Below are 14,312 nucleotides of genomic sequence, written 5' to 3'. Positions count from 1 at the left end.
ACCCTAACCCTAACACGTACACTAATCCTAACCCGTACACTAAACCGAGCCCTAACCCTAAAACTAACCCTAACCCTAACCATAACCCATTCCCTTCGCCGTACCAGAGCCCGTACCCAAACCCTTACCCTAAGCCATACCCTAAACCTAACCCTAACCCTAACCCTAACCCTAAGCTCCCCTTACTGCTTCTGCCTCCAATAGATTTCCTAAGCACTAGTGTTTTAAGGAACAGGTTAAAAAGAGAATCCTAATGTGATTTCTTGATAATGGGTGTGTTCCTTATCTTCTCCTAGTGTTTAAACTTTTCTCCAAGGCTGCACCCCCAAAAAATATTCCTTTACGTGCTAAGGGGTATCTAGAGAGTGGGATAGGTTTAGTAACTACACTACCCCTAACGCGTACCCTAACCCTAACACGTAACCTAATCCTAAACCGTACCCTAAACCGAGCCCTAACCCTAACATTAACCTTAACCCTAACCCTAACCCTTACCCTACGCCGTATCCGAACCCCTACCCGAACCCGTATTCTAAGCCATACCCTAACCCTAACCCAAACCCTAACCCTAACCCTAAGCTATCCTTGACTGCTTCTGCCTCCAATAGATTTCCTAAGCACTAGTGTTTTAAGGAACAGGTTAAAAAGAGAATCCTAATGTGATTTCTTTATAATGGGTGTGTTCCTTATCTTATCCTAGTGTCTAAACTCTTCTCCATGGCTGGACCCCCAAATAATATTCCTTTACGTGCTAAGGGGTATTTAGAGAGTGGGATAGGTTTATTAACTACCCTAACCCTAACGCGTACCCTAACCCTAACACCTACCATAACCCTAACACGTACACTAATCCTAACCCGTACCTTAAACCGAGCCCTAACCCTAAAACTAACCCTAACACATACCCTGCGCCGTATCCGAACCCGTACCTGAACCCGTACCCTAAGCCAAACCCTAACCCTAACCCTAACCCTAAGCTACCCTTGACTGCTTCTGCCTCCAATAGATTTCCTAAGCACTAGTGTTTTAAGGAACAGGTTAAAAAGAGAATCCTAATGTGATTTCTTTATAATGGGTGTGTTCCTTATCTTATCCTAGTTTCTAAACTCTTCTCCATGGCTGGACCCCCAAATACTATACCTTTACGTGCTAAGGTGTATCTAGAGAGTGGGACAGGTTTCATAACTACCCTAACCCTAACGCGTATCCTAACCATAACCACTACTCTAACCCTAAAACGTACCCTAATCCTAACCCATAACCTAAACCGAGCCCTGACCCTAAAACTAACACTAACCCTAACCCTAACCCATACACTACATCGTACCCGAACCCGTACCCTAAGCCATACCCTAACCCTAACCCTAAGCTACCCTTGACTGCTTCTGCCTCCAATAGATTTCCTAATCACTAGTGTTTTAAGGAACAGGTAAAAAAGAGAATCCTAATGTGATTTCTTTATAATGGGTGTGTTCCTTATCTTATCCTAGTGTCTAAACTCTTCTCCATGGCTGGACCCCCAAATAATATTCCTTTACGTGCTAAGGGGTATCTAGAGATTGGAATAGTTTTAATAACTACCCTACCCCTAACGCATACCCTAACCCTAACCACGAACCTAACCCAAACACGTACCCTAATCCTAACCCTTAACCTAAACCGAGCCCTAACCCTAAAACTAACCCTAACCCTAAACCTAACCCATACCCTACGCCATACCCAAACCCGTACCCGAACCCGTACCCTAAGCCTAACCCTAACCCTAAGCTACCCTTGACTGCTTCTGCCTCCAATAGATTTCCTAAGCACTGGTGTTTTAAAGAACAGGTTAAATAGAGAATCCTAATGTGATTTCTTTATAATGGGTGTGTTCCTTATCTTATCCTAGTGTCTAAACTCTTCTCCATGGCTGGACACCCAAATAATATTCCTTTACGTGATAAGGGGTATCTAGAGAGTGGGATAGGTTTAATATCTACCCTAACCCTAATGCGTACCCTAACTGAAACGCCTACCCTATCCCTAACACGTAACCTAATCCTGGGCCGTAACATAAACCGAGCCCTAACCCTAAAACTAACCCTAACCCTCAACCTAAGTCATACCTTATGCCATACACGAACCCGAACCCGAACCCGTACCCTAAGCCGATCCCTAACCCTAACCCTAACCCTAACCCTAACCCTAAACCTAACGTTCCCTTGTCTTTTTCTGCCTCCAATAGATTTCCTAAGCACTAGTGTTTTAAGGAACAGGTTAAAAAGAGAATCCTAATGTGATTTCTTTATAATGGGTGTGTTCCTTATCTTATCCTAGTGTCTAAACTCTTCTCCATGGCTGGACCCCCAAATAATATACCTTTAGGTGACAAGGGGTATCTACAGAGTGGGATAGGTTTAATAACTACCCTAACCCTAACGCGTACCCTAACCCTAACCACTACCCTAACCCTAACAGGTACACTAATCCTAACCCGTACCCTAAACCGAGCCCTAACCCTAAAACTAACCCTAACCCTAACCATAACCCATACCCTTCGCCGTACCAGAGCCCGTACCCAAACCCTTACCCTAAGCCGTACCCTAACCCTAACCCTAACCCTAACCCTAACCCTAAGGTCCCCTTGACTGCTTCTGCCTCCAATAGAATTCCTAAGCACTAGTGTTATAAGGAACAGGTAAAAAAGAGAATCCTAATGTGATTTCCTTATAATAGGTGTGTTCCTTATCTTATCCTAGTGTCTAAACTCTTCTCCATGGCTGGACCCCCAAATACTAACCCTTTACGTGCTAAGGTGTATCTAGAGAGTGGGACAGGTTTCATAACTACCCTAACCCTAACGCGTATCCTTACCATAACCACTACTCTAACCCTAACACTTACCCTAATCCTAACCCATAACCTAAACCGAGCCCTTACCCTAAAACTAACCCTAACCCTAACCCTTACCCATACACTACACCGTACCCGAACCCGTACCCTAAGCCATACCCTAACCCTAACCCTAACCCTAACCCTAAGCTACCCTTGACTGCTTCTGCCTCCAATAGATTTCCTAATCACTAGTGCTTTAAGGAACAGGTTAAAAAGAAAATCCTAATGTGATTTCTTTATAATGGGTGTGTTCCTTATCTTATCCTAGTGTCTAAACTCTTCTCCATGGCTGGACCCCCAAATATTATTCCTTTACATGCTAAGGGGTATCTAGAGATTGGAATAGTTTTAATAACTACCCTAACCCTAACGCATACCCTAACCCTAACACGTACCCTAATCCTAACCCGTAACGTAAACCGAGCCCTAACCCTAAAACTAACCCTAACCCTAACCCTAACCCATACCCTACGCCGTACCCGAACCCGTACCCGAACCCGTACCCTAAGCCTAACCCTAACCCTAAGCTACCCTTGACTGCTTCTGCCTCCAATAGATTTCCTAAGCACTGGTGTTTTAAGGAACAGGTTAAATAGAGAATCCTAATGTGATTTCTTTATAATGGGTGTGTTCCTTATCTTATCCTAGTGTCTAAACTCTTCTCAACGGCTGGACCCCCAAAAAATATTCCTTTACGTTGTAAGGGGTATCTAGAGAGTGGGATAGGTTTAATAACTCCCCTACCCCTAACGCGTACCCTAACCCTAACACGTAACCTATTCCTAATCCGTACCCCAAACCGAGCCCTAACCCTAACACTAACCCTAACCCTAAGCTATCCTTGAATGCTTCTGCCTCCAATAGATTTCCTAAGCACTAGTGTTTTAAGGAACAGGTTAAAAAGAGAATCCTAATGTGATTTCTTTATAATGGGAGTGTTCCTTATCTTATCCTAGTGTCTAAACTCTTCTCCATGGCTGGACCCCCAAATAATATTCCTTTACGTGCTAAGGGGTATTTAGAGAGTGGGATAGGTTTATTAACTACCCTAACCCTAACACCTACCCTAACCCTAACACGTACACTAATCCTAACCCGTACCCTAAACCGAGCCCTAACCCTAAAACTAACCCTAACCCTAACCCTAACACATACCCTGCGCCGTACCCGAACCCGTACCCGAACCCGTACCCTAAGCCAAACCCTAACCCTAACCCTAACCCTAAGCTACCCTTGACTGCTTCTGCCTCCAATAGATTTCCTAAGCACTAGTGTTTTAAGGAACAGGTTAAAAAGAGAATCCTAATGTGATTTCTTTATAATGGGTGTGTTCCTTATCTTATCCTAGTTTCTAAACTCTTCTCCATGGCTGGACCCCCAAATACTATACCTTTACGTGCTAAGGTGTATCTAGAGAGTGGGACAGGTTTCATAACTACCCTAACCCTAACGCGTATCCTAACCATAACCACTACTCTAACCCTAACACGTACCCTAATCCTAACCCATAACCTAAACCGAGCCCTGACCCTAAAACTAAACCTAACCCTAACCCTAACCCATACACTACACCGTACCCGAACCCGTACCCTAAGCCATACGCTAACCCTAACCCTAACCCTAACCCTAAGCTACCCTTGACTGCTTCTGCCTCCAATAGATTTCCTAAGCACTAGTGTTTTACGGAACAGGTTAAAAAGAGAATCCTAATGTGATTTCTTTATAATGGTTGTGTTCCTTATCTTATCCTAGTGTCTAAACTCTTCTCCATGGCTGGACCCCAAAATAATATCCCTTTAGGTGACAAGGGGTATCTAAAGAGTGGGTTAGGTTTAATAACTACCCTAACCCTAACGCGTACCCTAACCCTAACCACTACCCTAACCCTAACACGTACACTAATCCTAACCCGTACACTAAACCGAGCCCTAACCCTAAAACTAACCCTAACCCTAACCATAACCCATTCCCTTCGCCGTACCAGAGCCCGTACCCAAACCCTTACCCTAAGCCATACCCTAAACCTAACCCTAACCCTAACCCTAACCCTAAGCTCCCCTTACTGCTTCTGCCTCCAATAGATTTCCTAAGCACTAGTGTTTTAAGGAACAGGTTAAAAAGAGAATCCTAATGTGATTTCTTGATAATGGGTGTGTTCCTTATCTTCTCCTAGTGTTTAAACTTTTCTCCAAGGCTGCACCCCCAAAAAATATTCCTTTACGTGCTAAGGGGTATCTAGAGAGTGGGATAGGTTTAGTAACTACACTACCCCTAACGCGTACCCTAACCCTAACACGTAACCTAATCCTAAACCGTACCCTAAACCGAGCCCTAACCCTAACACTAACCCTAACCCTAACCCTAACCCTTACCCTACGCCGTATCCGAACCCCTACCCGAACCCGTATTCTAAGCCATACCCTAAACCTAACCCAAACCCTAACCCTAACCCTAAGCTATCCTTGACTGCTTCTGCCTCCAATAGATTTCCTAAGCACTAGTGTTTTAAGGAACAGGTTAAAAAGAGAATCCTAATGTGATTTCTTTATAATGGGTGTGTTCCTTATCTTATCCTAGTGTCTAAACTCTTCTCCATGGCTGGACCCCCAAATAATATTCCTTTACGTGCTAAGGGGTATTTAGAGAGTGGGATAGGTTTATTAACTACCCTAACCCTAACGCGTACCCTAACCCTAACACCTACCATAACCCTAACACGTACACTAATCCTAACCCGTACCTTAAACCGAGCCCTAACCCTAAAACTAACCCTAACACATACCCTGCGCCGTACCCGAACCCGTACCTGAACCCGTACCCTAAGCCAAACCCTAACCCTAACCCTAACCCTAAGCTACCCTTGACTGCTTCTGCCTCCAATAGATTTCCTAAGCACTAGTGTTTTAAGGAACAGGTTAAAAAGAGAATCCTAATGTGATTTCTTTATAATGGGTGTGTTCCTTATCTTATCCTAGTTTCTAAACTCTTCTCCATGGCTGGACCCCCAAATACTATACCTTTACGTGCTAAGGTGTATCTAGAGAGTGGGACAGGTTTCATAACTACCCTAACCCTAACGCGTATCCTAACCATAACCACTACTCTAACCCTAAAACGTACCCTAATCCTAACCCATAACCTAAACCGAGCCCTGACCCTAAAACTAACCCTAACCCTAACCCTAACCCATACACTACATCGTAACCGAACCCGTACCCTAAGCCATACCCTAACCCTAACCCTAAGCTACCCTTGACTGCTTCTGCCTCCAATAGATTTCCTAATCACTAGTGTTTTAAGGAACAGGTAAAATAGAGAATCCTAATGTGATTTCTTTATAATGGGTGTGTTCCTTATCTTATCCTAGTGTCTAAACTCTTCTCCATGGCTGGACCCCCAAATAATATTCCTTTACGTGCTAAGGGGTATCTAGAGATTGGAATAGTTTTAATAACTACCCTACCCCTAATGCATACCCTAACCCTAACCACGACCCTAACCCAAACACGTACCCTAATCCTAACCCGTAACCTAAACCGAGCCCTAACCCTAAAACTAACCCTAACCCTAAACCTAACCCATACCCTACGCCATACCCAAACCCGTACCCGAACCCGTACCCTAAGCCTAACCCTAACCCTAAGCTACCCTTGACTGCTTCTGCCTCCAATAGATTTCCTAAGCACTGGTGTTTTAAGGAACAGGTTAAATAGAGAATCCTAATGTGATTTCTTTATAATGGGTGTGTTCCTTATCTTATCCTAGTGTCTAAACTCTTCTCCATGGCTGGACCCCCAAATAATATTCCTTTACGTGATAAGGGGTATCTAGAGAGTGGGATAGGTTTAATATCTACCCTAACCCTAATGCGTACCCTAACTGAAACGCCTACCCTATCCCTAACACGTAACCTAATCCTGGGCCGTAACATAAACCGAGCCCTAACCCTAAAACTAACCCTAACCCTAAACCTAAGTCATACCTTATGCCATACACGAACCCGAACCCGAACCCGTACCCTAAGCCGAACCCTAACCCTAACCCTAACCCTAACCCTAAACCTAACGTACCCTTGTCTTTTTCTGCCTCCAATAGATTTCCTAAGCACTAGTGTTTTAAGGAACAGGTTAAAAAGAGAATCCTAATGTGATTTCTTTATAATGGGTGTGTTCCTTATCTTATCCTAGTGTCTAAACTCTTCTCCATGGCTGGACCCCCAAATAATATACCTTTAGGTGACAAGGGGTATCTACAGAGTGGGATAGGTTTAATAACTACCCTAACCCTAACGCGTACCCTAACCCTAACCACTACCCTAACCCTAACAGGTACACTAATCCTAACCCGTACCCTAAACCGAGCCCTAACCCTAAAACTAAGCCTAACCCTAACCATAACCCATACCCTTCGCCGTACCAGAGCCCGTACCCAAACCCTTACCCTAAGCCGTACCCTAAACCTAACCCTAACCCTAACCCTAACCCTAAGGTCCCCTTGACTGCTTCTGCCTCCAATAGATTTCCTAAGCACTAGTGTTATAAGGAACAGGTAAAAAAGAGAATCCTAATGTGATTTCCTTATAATAGGTGTGTTCCTTATCTTATCCTAGTGTCTAAACTCTTCTCCATGGCTGGACCCCCAAATACTAACCCTTTACGTGCTAAGGTGTATCTAGAGAGTGGGACAGGTTTCATAACTACCCTAACCCTAACGCGTATCCTTACCATAACCACTACTCTAACCCTAACACTTACCCTAATCCTAACCCATAACCTAAACCGAGCCCTGACCCTAAAACTAACCCTAACCCTAACCCTAACCCATACACTACACCGTACCCGAACCCGTACCCTAAGCCATACCCTAACCCTAACCCTAACCCTAACCCTAAGCTACCCTTGACTGCTTCTGCCTCCAATAGATTTCCTAATCACTAGTGCTTTAAGGAACAGGTTAAAAAGAAAATCCTAATGTGATTTCTTTATAATGGGTGTGTTCCTTATCTTATCCTAGTGTCTAAACTCTTCTCCATGGCTGGACCCCCAAATATTATTCCTTTACATGCTAAGGGGTATCTAGAGATTGGAATAGTTTTAATAACTACCCTAACCCTAACGCATACCCTAACCCTAACCACGACCCTAACCCTAACACGTACCCTAATCCTAACCCGTAACGTAAACCGAGCCCTAACCCTAAAACTAACCCTAACCCTAACCCTAACCCATACCCTACGCCGTACCCGAACCCGTACCCGAACCCGTGCCCTAAGCCTAACCCTAACCCTAAGCTACCCTTGACTGCTTCTGCCTCCAATAGATTTCCTAAGCACTGGTGTTTTAAGGAACAGGTTAAATAGAGAATCCTAATGTGATTTCTTTATAATGGGTGTGTTCCTTATCTTATCCTAGTGTCTAAACTCTTCTCAACGGCTGGACCCCCAAAAAATATTCCTTTACGTTGTAAGGGGTATCTAGAGAGTGGGATAGGTTTAATAACTCCCCTACCCCTAACGCGTACCCTAACCCTAACACGTAACCTATTCCTAATCCGTACCCCAAACCGAGCCCTAACCCTAACACTAACCCTAACCCTAAGCTATCCTTGAGTGCTTCTGCCTCCAATAGATTTCCTAAGCACTAGTGTTTTAAGGAACAGGTTAAAAAGAGAATCCTAATGTGATTTCTTTATAATGGGTGTGTTCCTTATCTTATCCTAGTGTCTAAACTCTTCTCCATGGCTGGACCCCCAAATAATATTCCTTTACGTGCTAAGGGGTATATAGAGAGTGGGATAGGTTTATTAACTACCCTAACCCTAACACCTACCCTAACCCTAACACGTACACTAATCCTAACCCGTACCCTAAACCGAGCCCTAACCCTAAAACTAACCCTAACCCTAACCCTAACACATACCCTGCACCGTACCCGAACCCGTACCCGAACCCGTACCCTAAGCCAAACCCTAACCCTAACCCTAACCCGAAGCTACCCTTGACTGCTTCTGCCTCCAATAGATTTCCTAAGCACTAGTGTTTTAAGGAACAGGTTAAAAAGAGAATCCTAATGTGATTTCTTTATAATGGGTGTGTTCCTTATCTTATCCTAGTTTCTAAACTCTTCTCCATGGCTGGACCCCCAAATACTATACCTTTACGTGCTAAGGTGTATCTAGAGAGTGGGACAGGTTTCATAACTACCCTAACCCTAACGCGTATCCTAACCATAACCACTACTCTAACCCTAACACGTACCCTAATCCTAACCCATAACCTAAACCGAGCCCTGACCCTAAAACTAAACCTAACCCTAACCCTAACCCATACACTACACCGTACCCGAACCCGTACCCTAAGCCATACGCTAACCCTAACCCTAACCCTAACCCTAAGCTACCCTTGACTGCTTCTGCCTCCAATAGATTTCCTAATCACTAGTGTTTTAAGGAACAGGTTAAAAAGAGAATCCTAATGTGATTTCTTTATAATGGGTGTGTTCCTTATCTTATCCTAGTGTCTAAACTCTTCTCCATGGCTGCACCCCCAAATAATATTCCTTTACGTGCTAAGGGGTATCTAGAGATTGGAATAGTTTTAATAACTACCCTACCCCTAACGCATACCCTAACCCTAACCACGACCCTAACCCAAACACGTACCCTAATCCTAACCCTTAACCTAAACCGAGCCCTAACCCTAAAACTAACCCTAACCCTAAACCTAACCCATACCCTACGCCATACCCAAACCCGTACCCGAACCCGTACCCTAAGCCTAACCCTAACCCTAAGCTACCCTTGACTGCTTCTGCCTCCAATATATTTCCTAAGCACTGGTGTTTTAAGGAACAGGTTAAATAGAGAATCCTAATGTGATTTCTTTATAATGGGTGTGTTCCTTATCTTATCCTAGTGTCTAAACTCTTCTCAATGGCTGGACCCCCAAAAAATATTCCTTTACGATGTAAGGGGTATCTAGAGAGTGGGATAGGTTTAGTAACTCCCCTACCCCTAACGCGTACCCTAACCCTTACACGTAACCTAATCCTAATCCGTACCCTAAACCGAGCCCTAACCCTAACACTAACACTAACCCTAACCCTAACCCATACCCTACGCCGTATCCAAAACCCTACCCGAACCCGTACTCTAAGCCATACCCTAACCCTAACCCAAACCCAACCCTAACCCTAAGCTATCCTTGACTGCTTCTGCCTCCAATAGATTTCCTAAGCACTAGTGTTTTAAGGAACAGGTTAAAAAGAGAATCCTAATGTGATTTATTTATAATGGGTGTTTTCCTTATCTTATCCTAGTGTTTAAACTCTTCTCCATGGCTGGACCCCCAAATAATATTCCTTTACTTGCTAAGGGGTATTTAGAGAGTGGGATAGGTTTAATAACTACCCTAACCCTAACGCGTATCCTAACCCTAACACCTACCCTAAACCTAACACGTTCCCTAATCCTAACCCGTACCCTAAACCGAGCCCTAACCCTAAAACTAACCCTAAACCTAACCCTAACCCTAACCCATACCCTGCGCCATACCCGAACCCGTACCCGAAACAATAACCTAAGCCGTACCCTATCCCTAACCCTAAGCCTAAGCTACCCTTGACTGCTTCTGCCTCCAATAGATTTCCTAAGCACTAGTGTTTTAAGGAACAGGTTAAAAAGAGAATCCTAATGTGATTTCTTTATAATGGGTGTGTTCTTTATCTTATCCTAGTGTCTAAACTCTTCTCCATGGCTGGACACCCAAATAATATTACTTTACGTGATAAGGGGTATCTAGAGAGTGGGATAGGTTTAATATCTACCCTAACCCTAATGCGTACCCTAACTGAAACCCCTACCCTAACCCTAACACGTACCCTAATCCTAGGCCGTAACATAAACCGAGCCCTAACCCTAACACTAACCCTAACCCTAACCCTAATTCATACCCTATGCCGTACCCGAACCCGTACCCTAAGACAAAACCTAACCCTAACCCTAACCCTAACCCTAACCCTAACCCTAAGCTCCCCTGACTGCTTCTGCCTCCAATAGATTTCCTAAGCACTAGTGTTTTAAGGAACAGGTAAAAAAGAGAATCCTAATATGATTTCTTTATAATGGGTGTGTTCCTTATCTTCTCCTAGTGTTTAAACTTTTCTCCATGGCTGCACCCCAAAAAAATATTCCTTTACGTGCTAAGGGGTATCTAGAGAGTGGGATAGGTTTAGTAACTACACTACCCCTAACGAGTACCCTAACCCTAACACGTAACCTAATCCTAAACCGTACCCTAAACCGAGCCCTAACCCTAACACTAACCCTAACCCTAACCCTAACCCATACCCTACGCCGTATCCGAACCCCTACCCGAACCCGTACTCTAAGCCATACCCTAACCCTAACCCAAACCCTAACCCTAACCCTAAGCTATCCTTGACTGCTTCTGCCTCCAATAGATTTCCTAAGCACTAGTGTTTTAAGGAACAGGTTAAAAAGAGAATCCTAAAGTGATTTCTTTATAATGGGTGTGTTCCTTATCTTATCCTAGTGTCTAAACTCTTCTCCATGGCTGGACCCCCAAATAATATTCCTTTACGTGCTAAGGGGTATTTAGAGAGTGGCATAGGTTTATTAACTACCCTAACCCTAACGCGTATCCTAACCCTAACACCTACCCTAACCCTAACACGTACACTAATCCTAACCCATACCCTAAACCGAGCCCTAACCCTAAAACTAACCCTAACCCTAACCCTAACACATACCATGCGCCGTACCCGAACCCGTACCCTAAGCCAAACCCTAACCCTAACCCTAACCCTAAGCTACCCTTGACTGCTTCTGCCTCCAATAGATTTCCTAAGCACTAGTGTTTTAAGGAACAGGTTAAAAAGAGAATCCTAATGTGATTTCTTTATAATGGGTGTGTTCCTTATCTTATCCTAGTTTCTAAACTCTTCTCCATGGCTGGACCCCCAAATACTATACCTTTACGTGCTAAGGTGTATCTAGAGAGTGGGACAGGTTTCATAACTACCTTAACCCTAACGCGTATCCTAACCATAACCACTACTCTAACCCTAACACGTACCCTAATCCTAACCCATAACCTAAACCGAGCCCTGACCCTAAAACTAAACCTAACCCTAACCCTAACCCATACACTACACCGTACCCGAAACCGTACCCTAAGCCATACCCTAACCCTAACCCTAACACTAACCCTAAGCTACACTTGACTGCTTCTGCCTCCAATAGATTTCCTAATCACTAGTGTTTTAAGGAACAGGTTAAAAAGAGAATCCTAATGTGATTTCTTTATAATGGGTGTGTTCCTTATCTTATCCTAGTGTCTAAACTCTTCTCCATGGCTGGACCCCCAAATAATATTCCTTTACGTGCTAAGGGGTATCTAGAGATTGGAATAGTTTTAATAACTACCCTACCCCTAACGCATACCCTAACCCTAACCACGACCCTAACCCAAACACGTACCCTAATCCTAACCCGTAACCTAAACCGAGCCCTAACTCTAAAACTAACCCTAAGCCTAAACCTAACCCATACCCTACGCCATACCCAAACCCGTACTCGAACCCGTACCCTAAGCCTAACCCTAACCCTAAGCTACCCTTGACTGCTTCTGCCTCCAATAGATTTCCTAAGCACTGGTGTTTTAAGGAACAGGTTAAATAGAGAATCCTAATGTGATTTCTTTATAATGGGTGTGTTCCTTATCTTATCCTAGTGTCTAAACTCTTCTCAATGGCTGGATCCCAAAAAATATTCCTTTACGATGTAAGGGGTATCTAGAGAGTGGGATAGGTTTAGTAACTCCCCTACCCCTAACGCGTACCCTAACCCTAACACGTAACCTAATCCTAATCCGTACCCTAACCGAGCCCTAACCCTAACGCTAACACTAACCCTAACCCTAACCCATACCCTACGCCGTATCCAAAACCCTACCCGAACCCGTACTCTAAGCAATACCCTAACCCTAACCCAAACCCAACCCTAACCCTAAGCTATCCTTGACTGCTTCTGCCTCCAATAGATTTCCTAAGCACTAGTGTTTTAAGGAACAGGTTAAAAAGAGAATCCTAATGTGATTTCTCTATAATGGGTGTGTTCCTTATCTTATCCTAGTGTCTAAACTCTTCTCCATGGCTGGACCCCCAAATAATATTCCTTTACTTGCTAAGGGGTATTTAGAGAGTGGGATAGGTTTAATAACTACCCTAACCCTAACGCGTATCCTAACCCTAACACCTACCCTAAACCTAACACGTTCCCTAATCCTAACCCGTACCCTAAACCGAGCCCTAACCCTAAAACTAACCCTAAACCTAACCCTAACCCTAACCCATACACTGCGCCATACCCGAACCCGTACCCGAAACAATAACCTAAGCCGTACCCTATCCCTAACCCTAAGCCTAAGCTACCCTTGACTGCTTCTGCCTCCAATAGATTTCCTAAGCACTAGTGTTTTTAGGAACAGGTTAAAAAGAGAATCCTAATGTGATTTCTTTATAATGGGTGTGTTCTTTATCTTATCCTAGTGTCTAAACTCTTCTCCATGGCTGGACACCCAAATAATATTACTTTACGTGATAAGGGGTATCTAGAGAGTGGGATAGGTTTAATATCTACCCTAACCCTAATGCGTACCCTAATTGAAACCCCTACCCTAACCCTAACACGTACCCTAATCCTAGGCCGTAACATAAACCGAGCCCTAACCCTAACACTAACCCTAACCCTAACCCTAATTCATACCCTATGCCGTACCCGAACCCGTACCCGAACCCGTACCCTAAGACAAACCCTAACCCTAACCCTAACCCTAACCCTAAACCTAAGGTACCCTTGTCTTTTTCTGCCTCCAATAGATTTCCTAAGCACTAGTGTTTTAAGGAACAGGTTAAAAAGAGAATCCTAATATGATCTCTTTATAATGGGTGTGTTCCTTATCTTATCCTAGTGTCTAAACTCTTCTCCATGGCTGGACCCCCAAATAATATACCTTTAGGTGACAAGGGGTACCTACAGAGTGGGATAGGTTTAATAACTACCCTAACCCTAACGCGTACCCTAACCCTAACCACTACCCTAACCCTAACACGTACACTAATCCTAACCCGTACCCTAAACCGAGCCCTAACCCTAAAACTAACCCTAACCCTAATACTAACAGGTACACTAATCCTAACCCGTAACCTAAACCGAGCCCTAACCCTAAAACTAACCCTAACCCTAACCCTAACACATACCCTGCGCCATACCCGAACCCGTACCCGAACCCGTACCCTAAGCCGTACCCTAACCCTAACCCTAACCCTAAGGTACCCTTAAATGCTTCTGCCTCCAATAGATTTCCTAAGCACTAGTGTTTTAAGGAACAGGTTAAAAAGAGAATCCTAATGTGATTT

Source organism: Eschrichtius robustus, chromosome 19, assembly GCF_028021215.1.
Source record: "Eschrichtius robustus isolate mEscRob2 chromosome 19, mEscRob2.pri, whole genome shotgun sequence".
NCBI classification, from domain to species: domain Eukaryota; kingdom Metazoa; phylum Chordata; class Mammalia; order Artiodactyla; family Eschrichtiidae; genus Eschrichtius; species Eschrichtius robustus.
Note: the sequence above shows the minus strand (reverse complement) of the source record.